This window comes from Rattus norvegicus, chromosome 17 (genome assembly GCF_036323735.1).
Source record: "Rattus norvegicus strain BN/NHsdMcwi chromosome 17, GRCr8, whole genome shotgun sequence".
Classification (NCBI taxonomy): domain Eukaryota; kingdom Metazoa; phylum Chordata; class Mammalia; order Rodentia; family Muridae; genus Rattus; species Rattus norvegicus.
Genome location: NC_086035.1, coordinates 19,112,705 through 19,127,019, shown reverse-complemented (window position 1 = coordinate 19,127,019; position 14,315 = coordinate 19,112,705). Strand labels below are relative to the sequence as shown.

General features: G+C 44.9%; 1 protein-coding gene across 19 annotated transcripts in view; it reads right to left on the bottom strand.

The window, feature by feature from the left end:
- The window catches only part of Atxn1 (ataxin 1), a 411,355-nt gene that overhangs the window by 227,732 nt on the left and 169,308 nt on the right, over positions 1-14,315 (bottom strand). The window lies entirely within an intron of this gene.

Here is a 14,315-nt window from a genome sequence, read left to right as displayed (position 1 = left end):
CCTATTCCTAAGCCGCAGCTCTGCAAGCCTCATTAATTCTTGTGTCTTGAGACGAAGTCCCCAGCTTGATCGAAAAACTAAGGTGGCTAAGGTGGTCTTGAACTCCTGATCCCATGGGTGCCATCTTTTTGTAAAGGATGGACTCAGAGGCTTTCGGGTTACACGGTGAGGCTTCTTCAACCTCTCACTAGTAAAGTTGACGGCAGTAACTCCAAACCACTTCCCTGAATCTTTAGAGCCTGTCTTATACGGGCTTCATCCTCTCCTCCCAAGGCAACTCCCCAAATAAACAAGATGTCCACTGTGATGAATGTACTGTATTTACAAGGTGCTCTGAGACAAGAGGGAAACTGACAGCCTTCGGGGAACTGTGCAAAGAACGCTTAGACAAAGCCTTTTCAATAGAAATTTTACAGGGAGCCTCTGACCGCCATTACAGCTTGAAAATATGTTCCCTATGAAAAAATACTGAACTCAATACGTTAGTTTAAAAGCACATAAAGGGGTCTTTATTCTGCCTGTTTCCATGTACCTGCTTCCACAGGAAGCCTGGAGGCCATTTCGCAGGCTCGTTTTGCAATTGTCCATGTCAACTCCACAAAAGATGTGATTCCTTTTTACCTTGCTCACAAAAACATCAATTGACGTCATAGGGCACAATGCTGGCCTGGCCATGTTTTAAATACACCCCGGACAATCTGCAGCTCGTGAGGACGTCTCATCATTAAAAGGGTGATTCTTTTGATGTTGATGTTTGCATGTTGTAAAGGTTGTTCTCAGTGATCAAATTCTGAACAGCAGTAGAACCTCTCTAGCTCTATCTATGGTCTTGACACCCTGTGTGAACCTGATCCTGAGAGCTGAGTAAAGCCAGACCATGCTAGCAACTGCATGGGAAAGACCTCACAATTGAATTTTTGAAAAAAAAAACTATTTTTTTTTTACTTTTAAATCATGTGTATGATTATGCAGGATGTAAATACAGGTGCCCAAGGAGGCCAAAAGAGGGTGCTAGATCCCCTGGAGCTGATGTGTGTGCTGTCTGACATAAGTGCCAAGAACCAAACCCCAGTCTTCTGCAAGAGCAGTATGTACTCCTAAGAGCTCAACTATCTATCCAGTTCCCCCTCCCCAGTTTTGTCCTTTTAAGATTATGAAGCAATTTCTAGTTAGAGAGGAGCTAACTATAGAAGCTAATGTTCTTTCAGTTGCCTGTTGTCAACAAAATGTTTATTTAGCATAATTAAAATCAAGTAAGGCAAAGGAATTTAATTGTCATGGTGCAACGTGATGTTGGGAACAGAATAGAAAGTCTCAGTCACCATTAGGAATCCTCAAAATGTAGACCCAGTCACTGTCACCCCAAAATCAAGGTCAACACAGCCCTGGTGCTACCCATGATCTGATGCCACCCGCGGCAACCAGCCATTTGTCCTTCAAACTAACTCTAATTATGTTTAATAACTTCTGCTGGAGCTGCCTTTAGCTTGTCACAGAGATTAAAAATAACTATAATATTGTCATCCTTGTGCTAGCACTGAAACTTATGACTGACAAAAGCAAGAGGTCCAAGCTACAGCGAAACTTCCTTAACAACACAGAATAAGAGATAGGTCCAAGTGATCAGAACGAGACACAGTTAACCCCACCCTGAACACTGTTAATCAGGAATTTACCTCTAGGGGAAGATTGTGGAAAGCAAGCTGAAGAGTTGCCACAGTGCCTAGAGACTGGGAGCTTCAAACGTCAGCACATCCATGCTTGCACATTTTTTTACTTGTTCTCTTTCTAGAGCTAGAGTTACACCATCTTAACATGCACGTTTGGTATGTCCGGGGCCCTGGGACTGAGATCAGTGTGTTAGGAGAAGACAAGTGAGCTTTCCTTAAGTAGAACGGTGATTGCACAGTTTCCGTGTCTGCTTTATGCTTGTGTGGAGAGCCCAAGAGTAGATTTGACATCTCTATCAGGAGAAAGAAGTGTCAACTTGAAAGATAGTCTAATACTGTTCATGGCTGCTATTAGAAGCAGAGTACAGAAACCTCCTCCCTTGCCTTTTGTGGGGCAGAGATCCTGTAGGTCCACCTCACCGTTCTTCCAACTTAAGCCATGAGCTTTCTGATCCATTTTTTATTGGACACACACACACATTTTGCTAATGTCCATCATCAACCTACATTCCTCATCGATATTGACACTCACACTATCTGCTGACCATATTAGCCTAATCATGGAACACAATTTTCAAGGCCCAGAAATTATCTCTGATCTCTCTTCACCCTTCAAAACTGCCAGTCATAAAGTTCTACGTGTCCATTTCTTTCAAATGTTTTATGGTATGTTGCTTCTTCTTCCTTTCTTAGTCCGCACTCCAAGTGAACAGGTTGCCAGGAGCTCATCTTAACTCCTAACTCACCCATTCCAACTCTACCCTCGCTCCTCCCAGTAGAGCAGTAACAAGCCATATGCCACAGTACATCATGTTAGTAACCTAAGACACTCCAGAGGTTAGGGGGATTAAGTGACTCTCCACAGTATTTGCCTGACTATGGGTTTATTTGGTTTATAGTGGGTTTACCCCACTGTAAAGCGATGACCTAGGTCAGTACCATTCCCCTGTACCATTTCCCTAAATAAGACTCTATAACACTCCTCCACCTGTCCATTGTTGCCCAACCCTTATACCAGGCAATTTAAGCATTCTTAGACTTACTCACTTTTATGCTATGGGTGAGTTATTGTCCACACAGATGCACATATACCACATGCACACTTGTTGCCCACAACGGTCAGAAGAAGGCATCAGATGACCTGGAACTGGAGTTTTGGCTGTGAACTACCATGTGGGTGCTGAGAATTGAACTCAGGTCTTCTGTTTATAAGTTCTCTTGACTGCTGAGTCAGCCCTCCAGCCTCCTACCAGGGGTTAAGAGCACTGACTGCTCTTCCAGAGGTCCTGAGTTCAATTCCCAGCAACCACATGGTGGCTCACAACCATCTATAATTGGATCCTATGCCCTCTTCTGGCGTGTCTGAAGATAGCAATAGTGTACTTATAAAAACTAAAAAGTAAATCAATCCTTAAAAAGAAAAGAAAACCATGTATTGAAATTGAATGCTGCGGGCACGCTTCAGAAGTATTTGATGTGAGAAGGCAGATTCTTTACATGGTACTAATAAAACTGGAAACAGCGAAGGTCAAAAAACCCCGAGTAACCAGTCATTTGTCTTAATCCATTTTTTCAAATCCAATTTCCTAGTTTTTATCTCTTCACAGGGAACGATGGAGATCAGGTAAGAAATATCATCCATCAGAGACGGACTCTCCGGGTGTCTTCCCTTAATTCAATTTTCCTGTGCTGTTTCTGCCGTAATTTCCAAACACAGCTGTTCTCTTCTGAGTGCGAGAGCTCAGCCCTACAAGCAAACCTGGGAATAATAAACAAACAACAGGGCACAGTTTCTGCCCCAAATTACACTCTGCAACCTTCTCTACCTAGAACGGTACAGGTTGCAAGCAAGCAGGGACGCATCAGAAACTTGCAGGCTTCCTGTACAGGCTGTAGGATCACATCCGGACATTTGAATGTGTCCATGTTTAACTCCCACTGCTGTTCCCAAGAACGGGAGAGCAAGTTCTCCCTGCCACACAGTGTTACATCATCCTTGCAGTGCCCAAAGTGCTTTGCTGTCATCGTTCCTATCACCCCTCCTAATTAATGTCAGGGTGTCTTTCCCATGTTAATGAGGCTACAACACGTCTGTGGGCGCCCACTCACATGCACACATGACCGCATCTCCAAGTACAGTCCTGAGCACACAGTTACACCTTCTCACTAGACCCCTGTTTATAAATAGAGTGGGTTCCACCCAGCCTTGCACGCAAATTTGTACAAGCAGCAGATCATTCCAGTTGACCTCGTCTCCTTGGGGTTTTCAAGAGATCAAGATGAAAAGCTCAGGAAAACGAAACCCCAAGGAGACACTTGGTAGAGCCCGTGATTGGGAGGCAGAAGCTATTTGGGCTGGGGCGTGAAGGGAACAGAAGGGGCACACACTTGGGGAGGTTGCTTTCCGGAATGGCTCGGAGTCTCACTGGGGACACTCTTGTTCTTTGCTCCCCTGCCAGTACCTTCCCAAGTTAGAGTCAGTGACTAAATGAAGAAGACCTCTCTTTAGTCTGTTCCTCTCCCAGGCGGGATTTACGATCAGGTAATGTCTCCTAAAGCATGGTAGAGGATGGACCACGATCTCTGCGGCTTGCCAGAGTGCTTCAGAAAACAAAACAAAACAAGACAAAAACAACAACAACAAAACCAACTCTCTAAGCATACAACTTCTGGGCCAGGAATGTAAGGAGCAGAAAGAGAAGTAATTTGTGCGTAATTTATAATTTTTGCAGGGTGGGTCTTCTGTGTGGATGATGCTCTACCCTACTCCTGTCTGTGAATACCCAAGCCTTACTCCATATCATAAAACCTAGGCAGGCTTCTGGAACTATCATAAACACCGGCCCCTTCAATTCACAAACTATATCTGAATAACATTACGCTGCTTAATCATCGTGACGCCCCTGAGATAGATATTATAATTGCATCTGTTTTAAGGTCAAGAGAAGGAATAAAACAAATAATAAAAACTTCCCAGATTTTAATTGGCTGCCCCACCGTCACAGGGCTAACAAATTACAGAACTGAAAAGTCTTACTATGATTACGGCTATTTCGGTAATGTTGGATTAAATCTAAGGGCCCAAGGCAAGCATTCTCCCGCCGAGCTAGAGCCTCCCTCCTTAGATCTAAAATTTGAAGCTGGAATTTTCGATGCCAAGCGTCATTTGTTTCCCGCCCCGTGCATTTCCCGCCGCCGTTTTTCTCGAATTCAGTTTTTTCCCATTTTATTACAGAACTATATTCATAATTTTATGTGAGACCTTGCTCGTTACCTAAAGACATGTATGGTTCTGAATGTAATAAACACTCCCATTCCTAAATTCCTTTGTAATGTTCCCTTTCCTGGCTAACTCACGGGGATGCTTTAGCATTTGCAAAAGCTGTTTGGTGGAATCTCCCTTTGAGGAAATACAGGTCCTGTCTCTGAGGGTCTGCTCATTTCTCCCTCCCTCCCCTCTCCCTCTCTCTCCTCAACCCCACCCCCACCCTTGCTGTGCTAGGCACCTAGTACCTCCCCCTTTAATCCACAGTGCTCCTGTTCTGGTATTCATTACAACCAGCACACTGACGGGTTCCGTTTTACATCACCACAGGCACCTGACTGCAGTTGCACACTGCAGTGTTGGGGAACTGGGGACTGGACACAGGGCCTCATATAAATTAAACAGTAAAATACCACTGAGCAGCACCCCCCAGTCATGGGGTATTTTTCTGGAATCTTTCCTCCCTGCCATTATTATTATCAAGATCTGTAGATTTGGGTAAGAGTTTTTGCCCCCCCCCCCCCCCGAAGAGGCGGCCCAAATGTGCTACCTTCGGCTTAGTGATCTACGGGTGACATTCTACCTATGACATTCTCCTGTACAGGGATGAAGTCGGGAAAGAGGCTTTAAAATAACGGGCCTAGGACTGGAGAGGTCTCACAAGTGTGGGAACCTGAGTTCAGATCCCCCAAGCCACATAAAACCTGGTGCAGAGCACATCTGCAATGCCAGCACTCTTGAAGCCACATGGGAGGCAGAAACAGGAGAATCCACTCAGTGGCATCCATGTGTTCATACTCAGGAACACATATGTAATTATGGACATGCATATACACACACACACACACACATTTTGAAAAATAGGTCTATGTGTCCATCAGCACAGCCTGATATTAGACCACGGGAAAGAGAGAGAAGCCCTGGCGGCATCTGAACATGACACCACACGAGCCTCCTACTCAGAATGTGTTGGGACTGGGCTGTTTTTCTAGCCATAACATGGGTTGGCACTTGTGTGTGTGCGTATGTGCAGTGGGTGGGTGCATGGAGGAGTGCATGCATCGAGTCTGCACTCCATCAACAGAGCAGAGTCAGGCTCTGGGGCCGATCTTCTTGCCTTCTTGTTGCCCAACTGTGCTCTGCCTGCTGTGGTAATTGGATTATTTTGAAATCTGCTATTTCTGTCTCCCCCCTTCTCCCCAAACTGTCGTATGAGCCCTGCAGTTTGACTGTGACACAGTTGCCAGATTTCACTCCAGAGAAAGCCCCATCTCAAAGCCAAGCAAAGCAATAGTCCCCTCTGCTTGCTCTGGAGACCAGTGGAAGGGGTTAAGCATCTAGAAGGGCCTTGCCTCTGTGACTGCCTCCTTTCCTTTGATGCTGTTTTACCAACATCTCCAGGGTGGTGGGGAGGTCATTAGCTCCATCTGAGCACCAAGGAGGACACAGACCAAAAAAGCCACTAAAACTTACCAGGATTGGATAAACGGAGGCTATGGCTTTTCATATGTATTTTCTACGGGGACTTCAAAGTCTCAAAGCACCAAGGATTTAAGGTGACATTTTTTTTTTTCTTAAGAAGTGGAGGAAGCCTCAGAGGGCAAGCCACTCATATTCCAGATGGGAAGTCAGAGGCACAGCATCACTGAACACCCTGGCAAACGCTCTCCTGGCTCTCAAGTCCAAGGGCGGTCCACTTGAATGTGGGTTCTTCCCACAGACAAATGCAGGGGAAGATCACATCTCTGCTAGTGAGGCCAAATTTAGCCCCAGCTTTACAAGCACGGACGCCAGCAAGACCAGTGTGCTTCATTCAGTTATATCTACTTGCATTAGATATGCAACCCAGTTAACACCAGGAAACAGAAAGGGAGAGGAAAAGAGGGGAAAGGCACAGCACACGTGGTAGCAACCAGGATTGAAGAAGCATTAGCCATGCGCCAGGCTGGCTAAAACTACTGCTCTAGATGGGCCAAAGTATGCAGTCACTTGTTTTCCTCCATTGTGAAAAGAATAAAAGATTATTTCCGAGAAGATGAGGGGCAGAATGAAACTTTCAAGTCACACACACAAAAGCACATCCCACGTTTCGACAAACTATTGACTGAAAATGCAAATAAATCCCAACAATGTCCCCATCACTGAGGCCCCGACGACACACCACATGGTACAGACATGTTTCTTACTAATTCCAAACCATACCCAATGCACCCACTTCTGGTTCCATTTTTGGTTTTGCTTTTAATTGAGATAGACTCTCATAGTGTTGCCCAGGATAGTCCGGGTTCACTGTGTAGCCCAGGCTGTCCCCAAACCCTTGGTAATCGCAATGCCTCACCCTCCCAAATGCTGCCATGCCACCACACTGGCCCCCTCAAGGTGCTTTTTACGTTTTTCCTAAATCTTATAAAAGTTTCAACATATGAACACTTCATCCAGGACTATATGGAAGGGGCGAATGACACCGCTGAGGCGGGGCCCTGAATCAGAGAGAGGGCTTATCTAATCTGTGTGCCCCCTGCCATCTCTACTACCTCATCAGAAGCTATGCTCTCACCCCCTCCAGATCTTAGAGGACATATTTAAACGTCTCATCTTACTCGGCAGTCTCTAAGCAGAAGAGTAGAAATTAATGCCACGTTTGCCTTCACTTCCCTGTGCTGGTTTCCACTTGGGATAGGCCATTTCCCAACATGAAAAGCATCACAAGTGGGCTGGAATGAGGAGGTCTCTAGAGCTTTAAGGTTCCTGTGTGGACACACACGAGGATGAGCTTTGGAATCAAACCTTTTATAATTTCCCCCCCCATCAGATACCAGAATATTCCACTGCATTTTCTCCACCCTATGTGAAAGTCTCCACACTAACACCATAAGTCATGTTATTTATAAAACATATTAGGAATAAAATGTTTTATAAGGAGGGCTGAGAAATCACGTTAGAAATTCTAATGGGCTCCAAAATAGCCTTAAAAAGCTATATCGGCATACAAAGTACTGTGTACTCTCGAGTCTCTGACCGTACACATTTCTTCTATGAATTGTGAATTATGAATGCTACCTCCAAACTGAAAGGTGTGGAATCAAAAGGGGAGAGCAGGTTTATGACGGAGGATAAAATTGAGGGAGATCTCAACTTTAAATATTAAACGGATAACAGAAATGGGTTCCTTCACTGAGAAATGTGCGATATAAATCTAAAGGGAAAATGGGTCTGTGTTCCAGAATGTACTGTGTGTGTGTATATGCATGCATGTGCCTCTGTGTGTGTTTGTGTGTGTGTGCATGTGTCTCTGTGTGTGTCTGTATGTGTGTAAGAGTGTGTCTCTACATGTGTGTTTACGTGTGTGTGTGTGTGTGTGTGTGTGTGTGTGTGATGTACACTCCTATTCTCACCAGATTGGGCTTCTCAAAAAAGAGAACACAACATGGCAGTTCCTAGTTCATGCTTGCTTCATATGCCAAGTTGTATGCTTGCCCCCGTTAGAGCAGTTGTTGAGGACAAATGATAGCAAACGAGTGCCCATCAATGATAGTAAATCCCAAGCAAAAAGAACAGTGTTTACTTAACGCCCATTAGAGGCCAAAGAAGAGAAATCTTTGAGTGGATGTAATTGCTTAAAAGACTGTTACAAGCATCCAGGGATGTAGGGAAGTAGGGAAAAAGAATTATAGACCCATAAACGCTGAGTAGGACATCAATGCTAGGATGTGCAATATAAGGTAACTCGTTTTTATCTGGAAAGTTTGTTAATTAGTCATATATATATATATATATATATATATATATATATGAACTGTGTGTGTGTGTGATGGAATGAATCATATGAATTATAATATACTTTAAGGTAGATTGTAGTAGATAAAATAGGAAAAGAGCAGGGGCTAGGGAAATGGTACAGTCAGTAAGTCGTCTGCTGAGCAAGCATGAAGATCCGAGCTTCGATCCCCAGTACCCACATGTAATCCAGATGTGGTGGTGAACATCTGCAGTCCCAACGCTGGGGAGGTGCAGGTAGATAGAACCCTGGCCAGGCTTGGTCAGCTCACCTGACTGAACTGCTGAATTCTGCATTCAGTGTGAGTTGCTTTCTCAAAAGGTAAGATAGTGAGTGGTGGAAGACAATGGATGCCAACCTCTAACCCCTACATATATTCATTCTTTCCCTCTCCCTCTCCCTCTCCCTCTCTCTCTCCCTCCCTCCCTCCCTCCCTCCCCCTGTGTCTGTGTGTGTGTCTGTGTGTGTGTCTGTGTGTATCTGTGTGTGCGTGTGTTTCTCTGTATGTGTGTGTGCATGTATGTCTGTGTGTGCGTGTGTTTCTCTGTATGTGTGTGTGTCTGTGAGTGTGTGTCTGTGTGTGCATGTGTGTGCATATGCGTGTGTGTATACACACGCATATACACACACAACTATAGCTCATAAAAGAGTAAGATAACTGCATCCCCACAAAGCAATCACCTCAAATTCTTCACTATTAACGAAAGAAATTAAAGCAATCTCCAACTATTTACAGGTTTGTTTTCCATTGTTTTAGTTACCCAGGTTAGCACTGATTTCAAAATCCTAAAAAGAAAATTCTAGAAACATACAGCTGACAAATTCTGAAGGGCATCCTGAAATCTCATGCTATCTCCCTCTTTCCTACTTGAGGACAGGAGTCATCCCTTGGTCTTGGGTATGCACGTGGTATCTGCTACCCTCTTGTGAGTTGCTCAGCCGCCATCTTGGTTTTCACCACCACTGCTATGGTTTCGCAGTTACTCATGTTGAAGGATCCTATTTTACTGAATCGAAGCCTGGAAGCACCAATGTTCATTATGACATATTGTCATAACTTACATTCCAGGGTCATTGTGCATAATTTAAAGATAACTTTAGTCATGTATAAGCATGAATAGAAAAACTTCGCCTTCATTGGCTTTAGAACTATTCACACTTTCAAATGTATATCTTGAAGCATCTCCTGTGATAAGGAATTCCAATGTATTAGCACACATCAACACAGATGCGGGGTGACATCTACACTTTTAACATGGTATACACTCAACAGGAGTCAGAAGATTCACTGCCCAGCCTCCCAGAGACTGGAAAATTGTGAGAGAGATGCTCTGCTTAAATCACTGCCATTGAGAGATGGGTAAGTGTGCACCACTCGTGGCCCAGATGGGTCCACTGGAGAGAATGTTTGTATAAACTCCTGTGCCTATCTTCATCTTTTTCCAGTTTGGACTGGTTGCCAAGAGCACTCCATCCATCTCCAGTCCCCTTCTAGTCTCTGTTTGTTTCTGCTTCCTGCCTTCCTCACCCACAGGTGCCTCTTCAATCTCATCCCAGGCTCCCCCTTGGGTCCCCAGTTGGTCTCCCTGTTTTTTCCCATCCACTCTCTGCACTTTCAATAGTATCAACCTAAGTTTGGAAAGCTTCCTTAGGGCCAGCCCGTGTCTACCTTGATCCCTTCCGTGTTTACAATGCTCGATGCTGTGTGAGCAAATCGTTTGTCAGATAAATGAATGAGTGATGAACTGCAAGAGACTCCAACAGGAAGATACGGGCTTTATTTCACACAGTACAAAGACCTCAGGCTTCATTCTGCACTGGCCACACACTGGGGCGCCCTACATTCCACGGGGAGACTTTGAAGATTAACTTCCCAGCAATACCGTGCTGATTTTAAAGACACTCTCCTATAGGGCTATGGGGAGAAAATGGTTTGCATCACCTAACGGACAGAGAACAGCAAACAACCTGCGGGATCTCAGCTTCACGGAGATAATGCTGCCTGCTCTCCTGCCTCCCTGGAGGAACAGCTTCTGGTAAGCCTTGGGTAACTACCATGCCTGCATTTCTGCACAGCAGCCTGGGAGTCACAGCTAAAGGCTCCTTTCTTCCTGTTTGGTGACAACGAGGAGGCTGGGTGCTATCCAAACACTACATGTTCCCATTACATGTTCCCATGTAGCCTTCCTACCTACATGTATGAAGTGTCTCATCTGGGTCTGGCAGAGCACAGGGCACCCTCTGTATCACGTATAGTTGTTCAGACGCACTACGCTTTGTCCTCTCTCCCAGGAACTTCGTAATTCCTCTGAGCCCAGTACACACACTTGCCTAAAATACATGTTTTGTTTTCTTACGCATTCTCACTATTGCCTAAGAGAGATTCACTTATGACCATTAAAGAGAGGTGGCCTTCAGCTAAAATGCCTTAATTGGGAATCTAAATGTTTCTCTTCTGCTAAGTACAAAGCTGTGTGAGTGAGACTGGGAATTAGGGCCCCAGCAAATACAAACACAAACCAGTCATAGAAAGGGCCAGTGAGGGCAGCAGTGGAAGCCGTCCAAGCGGCCCTGTGTCAGTTGTAGTTGGTGAAAAATTACTTTGGACTGTCTTTCTCCCACTTTTTGATCTTAAGATGTGGCCAAAGGGTGGGGTGAGTTAGAACCCAACTTACCCTGTCTCCACCTTTATTTTTTATTTGTTTGAAGTTTTATGTATTTATATTTTATACGTATGGGTGTTTTGCTTGCATGTGTATGTCCACACACCAAGTGTGTGCAGTGCCCTCAGAAGCCAGAAGAGGGCGGTAGATCTCCTGGGATGGGCGATACATCGTATTTTGAGCCACCATACAGATGCTGGGAATTGAACTTAGGTCCTCTGAAGAGCAGCATGCTGCCAAGAGCCAAGGAGGAGGAAGTTCTTTGCCATGGCTTTCCCTTCATTCGGTTGATGAAATGATGCTTGTTTAGTGATAGGGGGAGGAGGACAAGAGCTTAGCGAATCAGCTCATGCATGACTCCAGAAGGTGAGGGACTCTTGCTGTCGGGTTCACAAAAGACCTAACACCTCCCTGGACTGAGTAATTTTCTTTACCATGGCAAGGCAACCTGGGTAAAAGTGAGAAGCTATTACACAGGTTGGTCCAAGACAACCTGGTGGGATTGATACTTGGGTGCCCTAGTCAGCCGGTAGAGGAACAGTCTGAAGCTCTGGGAAAAATTGATCTCTTCCTTAAAGTCGTTCAGTAGACAGTCTCCCCTGGTTCACTCTGACTCAGTGCATGCTAATAATAATAAGCCATGAAATCCCTTCAGACACCAGGGGATGAGCCAGAGGTAGAAGAGGCAAAAGACAGAGTCCCACTGTTGCTAGCACCATACTTTATAGTTGTTCACTCCTATCCCAGTTCTTTTCTTTTGAAAGGACTTATTTGCTTGTATGTGTATGTGTGTGGCTGTGAGTACACACATGTATACATGTTAAGTGTGGGTGTGTGCCCACAGAAGCCAGCAGAGGACATCGGGTGTCCTCCCCATCACTCCTTTGAGGCAGGGTCTCTCCCTAAATCTAAGGTTTGCATCTTCTTGACTAGGCTGAAACCCTGACCCTCAGAGCTGAAACTATAGGTATTTCCCAGAAAGACTGGTTTATTGCATGGATGCTGGGGTCTGAACTCTGGTCCTCGGGGTGGTAGAACAAGTCTGAGCCAACCTCTCCTGCCCCCATGTTCTCTTTCATGGTTGTTTTTCCCTCTGCTCTCTTGAGAGGTTTCATGTGAGGCAAGCCAACCTTGAATTCCTGATCCTCTTGCTCCTGGGTACTGGGATCATAGGTATGGACTCCCACACCTAACCCACGGCCAATCATTCTCTAGCATCAGTAGAGTCCTATGGACAGCATGAGACTTTAATGAGAATAATCCTACCACATACAGTCACATGAAGCATCGCCTCAGGAAATCGGCACTATTTTTATCTGCATCTTACAAAATATGAACTTTGAATACCATCCCCGAGAAAAGGGCAGGGCAGTCATCTGGGCCCCTGAAGTGATTCGAGGGATCTCTATGTCCTATACAGCAACCAATGTCCCCATCCTGGGCACAGCATAGGCACACAGGCTAGACAGTCACATGCACATTCTTTTTTTTTGGGGGGGGGTTCTTTTTTTCGGAGCTGGGGACTGAACCCAGGGCCTTGCGCTTCCTAGGCAAGCGCTCTACCATCACATGCACATTCTTAATAAGGAGAAGTCCAACTTCAGCTTGCTTCTCCTGGAGGCTGTTTATGAAATACCTCCTTATTCTTTTTAAGCAGTGAAAAACTTCACTTTTCACTGGAAAATGCCGGCTATTCAGTGATTTCACAATTACCTAAAAATACTTGGCTGGAAAGAAAGATCTCACATCTCCTCAGGGCTCTCGCACTCTTCCTTGATTTAGTATTATTTCTCAATGTCCAAATCTGGCAAGTTCTAAGTGTGCTTCTGTCTACAGAAGGCGGGTTCTAAAAAGCAACATGATCTGCAAGCAAATCCCCTCCTCTGAGTGCACACATCACACAGGTCCCCTCCCCCAGCACACATGGACGCGCACCCACCATGGACTTCTTGCCACCAATGAAAGGAAGCAAACACCCTTTCAGCCTCCAGAGCTCTCAGCATCCAGGACTTTGAGAACAGAGAACTGCTTCCCTGTCTCTTCTGAAAACAGAACCGGCTACCATTTGGTTACAAAGTAATTCAGAAAGCTGTATCGAAATTCTTCAAATCTGAAAACTCTCCCATCCAGGAGAGTTCACTGATTGGCAACTGTCTCAAGGAAGCCATTAATAAGAACTACGATAGTTTCAAGAGTTTTCGGAGCACATACAAAGTTCAATTCTAGATGTACAGGATCAAGTAAAAATGTCTGCTTGTTGAAAAAGTATGTAATCAGAGGAAGTTACATTGTAAAAACTACATTGCCATTGAATGATGTTGATTGTCAAGAGAAAGAAACATTAGATGTGCCTGTATATTATATTGTACTCCCTGCAGTCTGACAGTTGCCTCCCCAGCTGAGTATCCGCATCGGAATTATCCTTTATGTATCATTTTATCATCACACATCTTACCAGTCACCTCGAAGTAATATTTTTTCACTTACTTTTATACTAAATAAAAGAGAAAGTATACATTTTTATACTAAATGAAAGAGAAAGCAGAGGGACCCAACAGAGTAGCTAGATGACTCCGAGGGCAAACCATTTTTTTGTGCAAGGAGAAAGAACCAGAGCTCAGATCCCTGAACCAACCTGTAAAGCAGACGGGGAGGGTTAGCCACTTGTAATTCCAACTGAAGGCAGAGAGAGAGGAACCTGAGCAAGCTGGCCAGCTATACCAGTCACATTAGCTCTGGGTTCAGTCAAGAGATGGTGCCTCAGTGTACAAGGTGAAGGGTGATCGAAGGAGACTTCCAATGTCAAGCTCTGGGCTCTCCATGCACAGAAACGTGTGAACTCACATACATGTGAGCATGCCCTACATGCAAGCATGCGCACCACGTGTGTGTGTGTGTGTGTGTGTGTGTGTGTGTGTGTGTGTGTACACATGTGCATA